The following is a 12,830-nucleotide window of genomic DNA, read 5'->3' on the forward strand; positions in this document are numbered from 1 at the left end:
CAAGACCCCTGCAAACTAAATTATGACCCAGGGCTAGAGAGTTGACATAACCCTGAGGTGAGAGAGTGAAGGTATATTGCTGGCCCTCCCGGCTGAAAGCAAATTGCTTTGCAGGACCTTATTGACAGGAATGGAGTGAAAAGAATTTGCCAAATTGGTATCAATAGCTGATACCAAGTTCTAGAAAATGTGTTAATTTGCTCAAGTGATGAAATAATATCTAATATATGAGCTGCAGTTGAATCGACAACTTGGTTAAATTTATGGTAGTTCACTGCCATTCTCCCAAGTCTGTCTTCTGCACACACTTACAAGGTGAGTTAAATTGGATGTGGTAGGAATTACTACCCTTGCATTTTTGAAGTTCTAGTTGGGGACAATAATCTCTGCATTCCCTCCAGAAATAAGGTATTGCTTTTAGTTTACTATTTTTTTAAATGGAGACTGTAGGGGGCTCTTTTGCATGGCATGGAAATGTAACTCAGGTCCCACGTAGAAAACCAGTGGGAAGCAAGTCAGCACCCTGACCATGTCCACGGAGAGGTTTTCCCATAGGGAATCAGGTCTGCATTGTACCTAGACTGCTATGAGACTTGCTTTTGCTAAAACTTCCTCACCCTGAATTGAAGCATAAGTGCTACTGCAACTTCCTAAAGTCTGTGCTAGACCTCCCAAGTATGGAATGTGACTGGTTCAACCATGTTTCCCCTTGGTCTGCAACATACTTGAGGTAATTAGCAACATTCCTTCCTTTGTTATCTGCAAAAGGTAATCACTTGCAGTGAACCTGTGCATAGTAAATGAGGACCATCCTCCATCTAATGTACCCAGAAAAGCAATAAAAGCCTGTCCAGGAAGGGGCCAGGGCCTCTGGTCCTTTCTCTCTCTCTCTCTCTCTCTCCCCCTCTCCCTCCCTCCCTCCCTCCGTTCCTCCCTCCCTCTCTCTTTCTCTCTCTCTCTCAGAGAGTGGCACATGACATCCCTTTTTCTCCACAGGACTTCTGTTGTCTGTGTGTATTTGTTCATAAAAACCACAACACGTGGATCCTGCAGGCCAAGGTCTTCATCAGGAGACAGTTCTAGAGACTTCCACTTGGCCTTTCCCACCATAACATTCTTCACTTCATGGGTTATTGTATCAATGTGGAGTTTCTTCTAATAGCTGAGTATATCTATTCCAATTATACACTCCAGAACTCAGGAAATGACCAAAAAACAGGTGGTGGACACACTAAGCCCATTTTGAGATGGACCTCAGCTAAAATTCCATTGACTATCTGGCACCATTGACAAACAAAAACCAGAGGTTCAGCCTCCTGTCACCACAAAAGACAAACTTGTGAGGCAGGTGCTGGGGTCAAAGGAAAGATCTAGGGGAATGGCGGACTCCTGTCTCAAGGCCCATCTCCTCCACGAGACCAAGACAGTATCTGGAGCTCCTGCCCCAGTTTAAAGTACAATCCTTTGAAGCCTGCAGGCAGCTCCTAAGCTGCCTTCTAGGTAGTATATCCCCCTTCCAGGTAATGTAGCTCGTTCTCAGCTTCTGTTCATTTCGGGATTCCTCCTGGAGCCTGTGTGTGGAGCCAGAGCAGCCATGAGCCATGTGGCTGCTAGGGATGACCAACCAAACAGTTAGATCCCTTTCTAATTCCCCAAGCTACAACAGTAAAAGAAGAATCTCCTCTTAGTGAGCTCCTGTCAATGAATTCAGCCAGATTCAACTCTGTGTGCGTTACACAATTATCTCGCAGTTTTAATATCCACCCCTACACATGTTCCCTAGATTTTTGTCTTTATAAGTTAGAAAACTGAAATCGTTCTTTTGGTATGTAGTGCATGGCCCCCACTTTGTGCTGGAGCACTTTGTGTTTTAGAGGACCCCTGGAACTTCCGTTTAGCTATAGACCTAGAAGAATAGAAGCTCGTGGGGCGGGTCCTGAAGACACTCAGCATTGTCTTCCACTGTCTTGAACGTCAACTACCTCGGGGAGGCCATAACAATTTCTTCTGGCAATACAGAGTTCATCTCAGGCGGAGGTGGAGAGCCCGCTGGGAGTGAGACCTTTCACACTGGCCACACAGACATCAGAATTTAGGGGTTCAGTGTTTCCAGCGTCACCAGGGGTTTTTCGCACACCTTTATTCCAAATTTCAGGATACATTCTTTCCCAATTAAGGCTTTCACTGTAACATTAGCCAACCTGAGAAGCTGGAAATTCAACTTGAGTTGTAATTCAGCCAGCTACAGGATGATATTCTTTGATTTTCAGCAATCTCAGCTCTGCAACTACTGGGGATAAGGGTCTGCTTGAGGGCACATTTTGAAACTTTCAGGTCATTTATACAGCACTTGAAATGGGAATTTGAATCCCTGAGCGCATCCCTTTCTTTCTCCACGTTAACTAGCTGCAATAGGAGCAACCAGTCAATCTCATGATATTGCCAGCTTTCCAAAAGGATTCCAAAATATTAAAGATACAGCCTCCTACCTCCTTGCTTCTCCAAAGTGGGTGATTAGAAAGAATACCCCATGGTCATGTTTTGCATATTGCTGGTGCCAGGTTATGCCATAGAATAGCAATACTTCTCTATTGCTGGAAATAGAGTCATCGCAGCCTTTAAATCTAATGCTGTCAGAGGGTCAGTTCTGGAAATCTCAGAGCTAAATCAGAAAACTCATCCTTAAAATTCTGCTCCTTTAGTACCACTCTTGGTACCAAAATATATATTATATTAGTTTCCAGAAAACCAGAAACTACAAGACATAGAATATATAACACTTTTTTGAGAGAGAGATTGAAGTGATAAGAAATTGGCTCATGTAATCAAGTGATTATGGAGGGCTGACAAATACTAAGATGTGACTGACAGGCTTAAGATCTAAGAAGGGCCACCATTTTAGCCCTTGTCCAAAGGCCGGGGGAAAACATAAATGTCCCAACTCAAGTAGTAAGACAGGAGAAGGTCTCTCTTACTAGGTCCTTTAGAAAAATTATTTAATGTATTTATTCTTAGAGAGAGGGAAAAAGACAGGGAGAGAAACATAGATGTATGAGAAAGAGATACGACAATATGTTGCTTCTCACACAACCCAACCCCCCAGGGACCTGGCCCTAAACGCAGGCATATGCCCTGACCGGGAATAGAACTGACAACCCTTTGGCTCACAGGCCAGCACTCAACCCACTGAGCCACACCAGCAAGGTTTTTTTTTTCTTCTCTATTCAGATTTTCCACTGGTTGAATGAGAACCACTTATATTAAGCGGGTAATTTGTTTTACTGAATCGATCAATTCAAAGGTTAATTTTATCCAAAAACACTCTGACAGACACACCCAACAAAACATTTGACCAAATATCTGGGCAATGTGTGGCTCAATCAAGTTGATGCATAAGATTAATCATCACAAGATATTAATATTAATGTATATGGGTCATAAGATTGAAGCAGCCTGGAGTGTTTAGCCAACATGCAGAGTACACAAAAGTTCCCTGGTCATCCTGGGTAAGGTCCATTGCATGTCATGCAACTGCAGTTACCTTGCCTATCATTCAGACATGCGTGGTCAATGTTCAATTCAGTAACTGATCATGGGAGTGAAAGACTGAAAAATAAAACACATACATGAGGTGTCAGTAGTACCTAATTAAGTGAAACTTTATTAAGTTATTTGACACGAAAGCTTCAGATAGTTACCCAAACATGAGTATTCCTTGTGGAAGTGAGAAAGAATCCCTCGCTGCTTTATATTTCTAGCTTCGGGAAGTTATTTGTTTCAGTGGCATTATTTACCCCATTCTGATGGATCTGTAAAATGTGAGATTTTAACTAGATATCTCTCAGATCATGAAAGCACTCACATTGTATGATTTTACGTTTTCCAATTTCAAACAGAAAACTCACTCATATGAAAGCGAAACAGCTGTATCAAGGCCACTCAGCCCATTAAATGAAATTCTAGGGACAGAACTGTATTTTAAAAAATTATCTGTCCAGTAATCAGTTTCCATTACACTGCCTCATACTTTTAAAAACTCGGCAATTGTACAAAAGAATCATGAAAATATATAGCTTATTTGGGAGTGATTTTTATCTTGAAATTAATTGGCTGCTACGGCAATGTGTGGGTTGTATCATTCGAAAATGACAGAGCAGCTCATCAGTAGTCAGTTCCACCTATAGAATTCAATTTCAACTCATGTCACTTACCTATTTTGTACCTAGAAGTTAGCAAGGAACTATGGGCAATGTGAAGTATATGATGTGACCTAAGTCATTTAATTAACTTTATCTTAATGAGTGTGGGATATAATCACACATAAATCATATTTGTTTAATATGAGTTCATTCATGCCTTGTCTTCTCATGGAGAGCAGCACTTATCTAGGCTGAGGTTAACTATGATGTCATGTAAAATTATTAAAGACATCACTGGATGCTAGCAAGTCAGAGTATATCATGTAATACATGCAACTATCCACAAATTTGTCCTATTGAGAAGCTATGCAATCACTCCTATAATACTGCAGGTACTCTGAACATTCTTATGGTTTTTTTTCAGAGTACTAGAAAAAATTTCTGTGACTCTTATTTTCATCCTTTGAAGGTGCTATCGACAACTAGAAATGGTCTTTCAGAGCCTTTTTAATTAAATATGTGGTAGATGTGGACACTATTAGATTAATTCAAACAATTTGAACTGTATTATTTTGAGTGTTTTGTGGTTTGTAAAGGTGGGTAGAAGACAATTATTTTATAAAAGTTCCCCTGAGAAAAGTTAAATTGTATCAGAATTAGTGGAATTAACTTACAGTTTCCAAACAGATTATATTGAGGCCAATTATCCAATGATAGATTTAAGTGTATGCATGCCTATGAGTATATATGGCATATATATGTTGTGTGTGTGTATATGTCTGAGAGGAGGAGAGAAATTCAGCAATTTATGAAAGGTATTACCTCTGTTTTTGAAGCATTTTGGTTTAACTTGGAGACCCAACACATGAATATATGCAAAGCGACATATAAGGGAGCTGAGCCACTGTCCTGCGTGCAGGCACTGAACCACTGTGGTGTGACACATTAAACAAGGAGGCTTCTTTCTGTGGCGATTTTAAACAAAATGATACATGGATATTCCTAGGCTTTTAAAAAAAGATTTATTTATTATTTAGAGAAGGGAAGGGAGGGAGAAAGAGAGAGAGAGAAACATCAGTGTGTGGTTGCCTCTTACATGGTCCCCACCCCAGGCCTGTGCCCTGCCTGGGAACTGAACCTGTGACCTTTTGGTTCGCAGTCCGAGCTCAATCGACTGAGCTATGCCCACCAGAGCAAGGCTTTTTTTTTTTTTTTTTTTACTGTGGTGTTTCCTGGAGGTAAAATGTGTGAACAAGATTAATATGCTACATCTCTGAATGGGGCGAAATGAAAGACATTCTTATGAACTTGCCTTGGAGGAAAAGTGAAGGAAAAATAGAACTACTCTCTCTGATCATTAGCTGTACTCTTTCCTTAAGAGTCTGTACACTGCAGTCCTGACTGCTCTGGCTCAGGGGACTGAGCGCTGGTCTGTGAACCAAAATGTGGCCAGTTCAATTCCTAGTCAGGGCACATGCCTGGGTTGCAGGCCAGATTCCCAGTAGGGGGTTCCTGACCAGGCAACCACACATTGATGTTTCTCTCCCTCTCTTCCTCCCTCACTTCCCCTCTGTCTAAAAAGAAATAAATAAAATCCTAAAAAAAAAGAGTCTGTGTGCTACAGGCGGGATAGGGAGGATGGCTCCTAATTGTGAAGATTTAATGAGATCATGTGTATCAAACGTCAAGCACAGAGATCAACATATGCCTTATGCTCTATCAATATTAGTTTCCTTTTTCTGGCCACTTCACACTTTTGCTGATTATTTGCTTGTCTATGGATATAAGATGAACGTGAACACTTTAGCACAGATGTCCTCTATAATGAGGAAATAGAGACTAGATAAGATCTTATCGAAGCAGATTGCCATAATTCCTTTGTCTTTGAACAATAAAAACAAAGTCATATTTATTTCAAGCTCCTAACTTTTCCTATCTATGACTTTTCTTTTATCCCTTGAGTAGCCCCAAGACTTTGGTCAGGCAGGTCATTATCATCATATACTTAAAGAGAAATCAGTGGCTGTGCTTTGCTGAAGTCATACAACCTTTGTACCAGAATCCAAATCAATATGGAAGTCCCATGGTTGATCAACTGCCTCTGAATGGCCCCCAATTGTCCCTGCCTCTTGGTTTTTATTTTCTGGTGTAGACCCCTCCTCCAATAAACAGAGTATGGTGTAGGTGTCTTCTCCCTCATCAGGCTAATAAGAGACTGTAGCTCCCATCTTGGATTCTCTCCTGCTCTCTGCTTGCTGTGTCTGAGGAAACCTGCAGCGACGTTATGCGTAATCCCATGGAAAGGCTTAAGTGGACAGCAACTATGATCTTTGACCGGCATCCAGCAAGAGCCATGAGCCTGCCAATGGTGAAACGAATAAGCCTTCTGCCATGTGAGCGAGCTTAGAAGACGGTTTCTCTCTCAGGTGGATCTTCAGTTGAGACCACAGACCAAGCAGACACCTTGAAGGCATTTTGTGATAGACCCCGAGCCAGAAGCACTGGTGAAGTCACTACAACTTTCCGGACTCAGAGGAACTGTGAGATAATTGATGAAGGCCACTCAGTTTTTGGTATCGTGTTGTATAGTAATAGATATCTGATATAAATGACTTCCAACTTTCTGCTTTTCAAACATCAGTCTATATAGTAGGTCTTAGTTACTAACTGATTGTTGAAGCTTTGTAGCTAGAGTCTTCTGATACTTAATCTGTAATTTTGGCCAAGTTGTGCTACCTCTCTGTGACTCAGGTTTCTCATATGAAATGGAGATAATGAAAATAGAAACTACCTGTGGGAAGAAGAAGGATAAGTCTGTATAAAGTAATTTGAATGGTGCTGGTCCACAGATAGTGCTCAGAACACATTACTGATGGCATTCCTTCATTAAAGTAGGAAGTGCAGCTGATTTCACAAATAAATGGGCATGTAAAACTAAGCAATCACTCAAAAATGTAAGCACAAATACGAATCCATGATATTAATGATGTACACCAATGGGAAAACATAAATGCACAGGATAATGTGAAAAGTAAAAGGACTAATCATGAACTAGAATTTACCAGACAGGGAGGTTCAGGTTCTGACATGCTTCAGTGTGCATTGATTTCTCTTTGAGAAGATAGTAATTTTGTGTGGAATTGTATTATCTGCCAGCAATTTTAATTTAGAAATCCCTTTGTATGACAGTGTGTAGGTAATGTGTCATCTAATTATATGAGCATTAATATTTTCATAAAGACATTTGTTAAACTGATTATATATACTTAGATATACCCAATAAACACATATGTATGTATTTATGAATATATTTAAGCATAATGGAAAAATGTCAAGAGACTATACTTAAAAAGGTTTTCCAGAAGCTGTTTATGCCATTTCAGACAAAAAGCAGAGTGAAAATAGTTGGCATCATCTGAGGATAGCACTGAGAATAGAAATAACCCTCAGAGTACGAGGAGTGCCAGCAGTGAGATAGTGAGACACTTGATGGGACTTAAAATACGTAGAGAGAGTGATTGAATGTAGAAACCAAATCACAATTGTAAGAAAGAAAGTGGAATGCTAAACACTGCTCATTATTAAGAGTATTTTTAAAGTGACTATAATAAAGACTTTTGTTCAAATATATAAAGTAAAACTGTGAAGAATTATAATGAATAAGTAGTATTTATTAGAATTGTTTTTCAGGATTTTCTAACCTACAACAGACCTCTTGATTCCAACACAATGTGCACATTTTAAAGATTTGTAAGAAGAACTTGTATTTTTATTAATAGAAAAAAGTTCTAGGAATTTTTCTTGGGAAAACTAAAAATGCTACTGTATATTAATATTTGCTTAAGATGGTATTTAGATTTATGGTATTATAGAAATGTCCTACAACATGGATAAACCTTGAACATGTTTGATTAAGAAAAATAAGACAATCTAAAGTGACAATATATAGTATGACTTTATTTAAATGAAATGTCCAGAATAAGTAAATCAGTGGAAGCAAAAAATAGGTTAGTTGTTGCCTTGAGCTGAAGTCATTGGGAAGAATGGGGAGTGACTGCTATGTGCACAGTATTTCTTCTGGGGATGATGAAATATATTAGAATTTAGTATGGTGATAGTTGCACAATTTGGTAACTCTATGAAAAACTGTTAAATTATTTATATTTCTTAACAATAAACTAAAATATGTTAAATGGTTCAAAAACTACTCATCCACATTGAGGGTATAAAAATGCTCCACAGCTAGAGAGTAGGGATTTTTTTTTTCTGAGAGTTAAACTGCAAGTCCCAGCCCCTAAACTACAAGGTGGCAGCTCAGTAGGTCTAAGGTGACCATTCTGAAGGCTTATTAACATGTATCTCCTGGACTTTAAAAAGTTTTGCTGTTTATGCTGTTATAGTTGTTCCCATTTTTTCTTTCTTCCCCACCTCCACCCAGCCCCATCCTCTCCCTTCCCACGACTAATCCCCATATTGTTGTCAGTGTCCATGAGTTGTGCATACATGTTCTCTGGTTAATCCCTTCACCATCTTTCATCCCTCCCTCCCTTCCTTTCTGTGGGGGGCTTTGCCCACAGGGCCCCCCTGGCCGCCACAGATGAGAATAAGTCTACCAAGACATGATCTGCCTGGGGAGGAAAGGTGACCGAACTCTCAAAGGAGAAGGGCCAAGAGCCTTTTCCTCAATGGGCTTTTATTGGGGTTCCTTTTGCACAGGAATGCAGGTAAAGCTCATCATTCATTGTCAGGCAATAAGGATCAAACGACAGATCACAAAGAACTCTGAGGGCCTATTCTGAGTCAGGTTCAGACAGCTAAAGAGCTGTAAAACTTTGAGGAACAAACTCACTTCTTGCTTAGACCCTTATTTAATTGAGAGCATTCTAAACAAAACAGGTTTCACAGGATTTTACGTATTCTTTCTCAGGCCTGATCACCCTCGGGAACCTACGGTTTCCAGCACAGGGCGGTACCCACCACCAGCATTGTTTCAGGTTTAAGTCATTGTCTCAGGTTTACATCAGGCAGGGGTAGTAAGGCAGCCAAGAGATTCAGAGACAGAACCAGGACTCAGGCTATTTCGTAGCCAAGAGGCAGAGGTCCATCACCGCCTTTTGCTGAAGCCCCCAAGTCCTTCCTTGGGGCCTCCATGTCATTGTACCTGTCTTCGGTCATTCCCCCCTTGGGAAATCTTACCCATCATTGGCTAACTGATCAAGCATTGGGGGCCCGTTATGGATGAAATAAAAGGGGCAGAAGCAGCGCTGCTGCCTGGGAGATGTTTTGTTTCTTTAATGGCTTATGGTCAGAAGGTCACTCACTCAGCCTCAGCCACGGGGCAGTTACAGCTCCTGAAATCAGCAGGACGGTTCCCAACACCTTTCCAGCCACTGTCTGTCTGTTTTATGTCTCTAAGCTCCTGTCATTACTTTGTTCATTATTGTGTTCACTAGGTTCCACATGTAAGCGAGGTCATGGAGTATTTTTCTTCCACTAACGTACACTCCATGTATCTCCTGGACTTCAGGGTATGAGCTGGCATCTGCAACAAGTCTGATTAATCTAAAGGATGAATGACTGGGTGGCCAGCCACTCTGATGGTGAAAACAGGAGAGCCTGCACCTGTGTCTGTTCATCTAAATGCCCAGATTTTGCTCAGGGCCAAGGATGTGTGAATGGTTCCCATGGAGGTAACCACGAGTCTGAAGAAGGTGCAATACAGGATACTTGCTGACCCTGTCCTATTGAGCAACCTTACCCAGAGGGACAGAGAGAGCTGGATAAGGAAATGGAATTCTAATCAGATTCCTAGGACTAAAAACAAAAAGAGTTATACCCCGCTCCTTTATCCCACAAAAAAGGCATGTACAGGACCTTGTTTGACCGAGGAAATGTAGAGATGTCCTCAGTTCTGGGGAAATCACTGGAAAAACTAAGTTGTCTTTAGCTGGTTTGAGCTACTATAAAAAATACCATAAATTTGGTGGCTTACAAACAACAAACATTTATTTCTCACGGTCCTGGAGGTGGAGGCTGGGGAAGATGCAATCGCAGCACTAGCAGATTCGGTGTTTAGTGAGGACCCCTGTCCTGGTCCTCCACTGGGGGCTTCTAGCTATAGCCTCACATGGGGGGAGGGGTGAGAGAGCTTTCTTGGACCTCACTTATAGGGACATTAATCCACCGTAAATAACTACATGTGGTTAATGGCTACTATATGAGACAGCTCAGATCCAGACTACGTAACAAAGAAAAAGAAAAATGGTAAGGTCAGAAAAGTTAATAGTAAATTCAAGCCTAAGTTCAGCCAACAAGGAAGACCTTTCCAAACCAAATTATTGTTTCATTAGTGTAAGTGGTGATGCCAAAAAAAAAAAAGAACCCTTCAGAATTAATCAGAAGCAAGTAGAACTGTAATTTATACAAAGATTTAGGGTGTGTGCAATGAGGAGAACAAACATGTACACATTGAAACTTGCCAATTCTCAAATATATTCAAACTAATTTTTTTGACATTTAGTATTGATAATAAATTGCCTGCAGAATTCAAAGTAGCCATTGTTTTGCACAGTGTATTACTAAGAGAAGCTGCATCATCTTACTTTCTAAAAATCTTATAGAATAAAAAAATGAGTATCCATCTGATTAAAACACACTGAGCAGCACAAATCTGTGAAAGTTTCCGTGGAATTCCTCTGTGACGTTGGAGGAGGTCATGACCTGGCAAAGAGAAAGATGTTTACCTGCCTTTGGTAAACTTCCTGACCTCTTCTTTTCTATAGCCAAGAAGAAAGTGCTCTTCAGTGAGCAAAGTAAAAAGAAAGCCTTGGAGTAAGAAGGCAGAGTCCTCGGGGTTCCACATTGAAGTCTGCAGACTGAAAGAAAAAAACTGGATCGCTTTTAGAATTATACTGCAGCCATGTCAGACATGAGGTGGGTCTTGTACTAACCTCACAGAGTGCCAAATGGCTGTGCACAGTGGTATTGCTGTCATATTAAAGCTTTATGTCTAGCTGCGGCATCTTCTGTATAGTGGATCTACAAGCTTTGACTTTATTTTTTATAATGTTTGAAATTGCATTTGTGTTTCCCCCACCTTTATGCCCCTACACACAGTTTTTCTGTACACAGTTGGCTGTTGAACCTCTGCTTGGGAATAGAACAGCTGCACAGAACTTGTAATAGTGTCCAGAGATGGTCTAAGCTAGGAACTGCCTACTGTATTTCATCTCGGCTGAACTGGACTGTGGCAGCACATCATAGAATCAGGGGTGTTCTATAAACAACATGAGATTAAAACTGCTTAAGAAGGTAAATGACTGTTATAAATACATATCTGTACAGCACATCTAGTGTTTATAAAGTGCTTAAATATATGTGGCACTTGATATGAATTGTTTCTCATAAATATCTTTATGAGATAACTGATATTTTAGCCCCAATATACAAGGAAATAAACCCAGGGTGCAAAAAGACTAAGTAATAACATGCTCAAGGGGACATAATTAATTGTTGAGAGAAGTCCTGAGCCATTTTTGTTAAGCAGAATGCGGTGCGGTCTCTCTGATGTAGAATAGAATTCTCCCTATCAATCAAGGTGAAGGCGGTGCCATCGTCTCCCTGGGGATGTAGTGGCCCTACTGATATATGACAACACTGTGTGGCTGTCTATAAATATGGCCTGTATCGAATCTAAATGCTCTTCTTGTCTCCTCTTTTTTATAATGAATATTCAGACAAGAAGAGGACAAAGGACAGGCTTGTGAATGTGGCGACTTTGTGAAGTCCTTACTTACTCAGAACCTGCTCAGGGGAGCAGGAAATATTGTTCACCAGCCTCTGAATCTGATTTCTGTGCCTCTGGGCACGTAGACCCTGGGAATGGGACATTTCACATTTGAGCTGGCACAGACATGATTCTTGTTCTGCCCTGTGCCTGGGCAAGGCAGAGAACCTATGGGAACAAAATGAAAAGCAAGCTGAACTCAAGCCAGGAGAACTGGCTTTTAGTCCCTGCTCTGCACTTAATCGGGGGAAGCGCTTCTGGCCAAGCCATTCAACCTCTTGGAATTTCATTTATTTTTGTCCATAAAACAAGGGTGTAAAAACTAGGGCAATCACTTCAATCTTTTACAACTCCAACGTTCTATGAGCTTAAAATCTTAAAGCGTCCTCTCAGTGTCTGTCCAGAAGTCATGTTTAATGAAACCAATATCTTTCAATATATAAGTGTTTGCAAAGTTAGTTGACAGCACCTTTTTTACAAGGATGCATGTGGGTGCCAGGGTCTTTTGCTATAAACAGTAAACTTGATGCTGGCCTGATCAAGGACACACATATATTTGGTTTAAGTGGAGATGGTTGTGTTTGGTTTACTGACAAGTCTATCAGGTTAGAATTTCCTGGAGGCCTAGAGCCAGACTAGTTACGTAGTCCACCATGACTGATGCCACACCCCTGAAGGAGGGGGGATGGCAGATGGGTAGGAGAGGGAAAGGTGGGGTGGGGTGGGATTTTCTTTAGGCAAAGATCTGCCTGCCACCGCTGCTGCTATGCACCTAGGATATGGGGTCGGGTCACCTAGTCACTTATACCTCCACCCCTGGCATTGCCCTTGTGTGGTGACTTTCTGTTGCTCATTTCCAAATCCACATCCCCATGGTGCTTCTAATTTTCAGGAGCTAGATCACC

This window comes from Sturnira hondurensis, unplaced genomic scaffold, assembly GCF_014824575.4.
Source record: "Sturnira hondurensis isolate 20B ecotype Veracruz unplaced genomic scaffold, ASM1482457v3 Scaffold0000780, whole genome shotgun sequence".
Classification (NCBI taxonomy): domain Eukaryota; kingdom Metazoa; phylum Chordata; class Mammalia; order Chiroptera; family Phyllostomidae; genus Sturnira; species Sturnira hondurensis.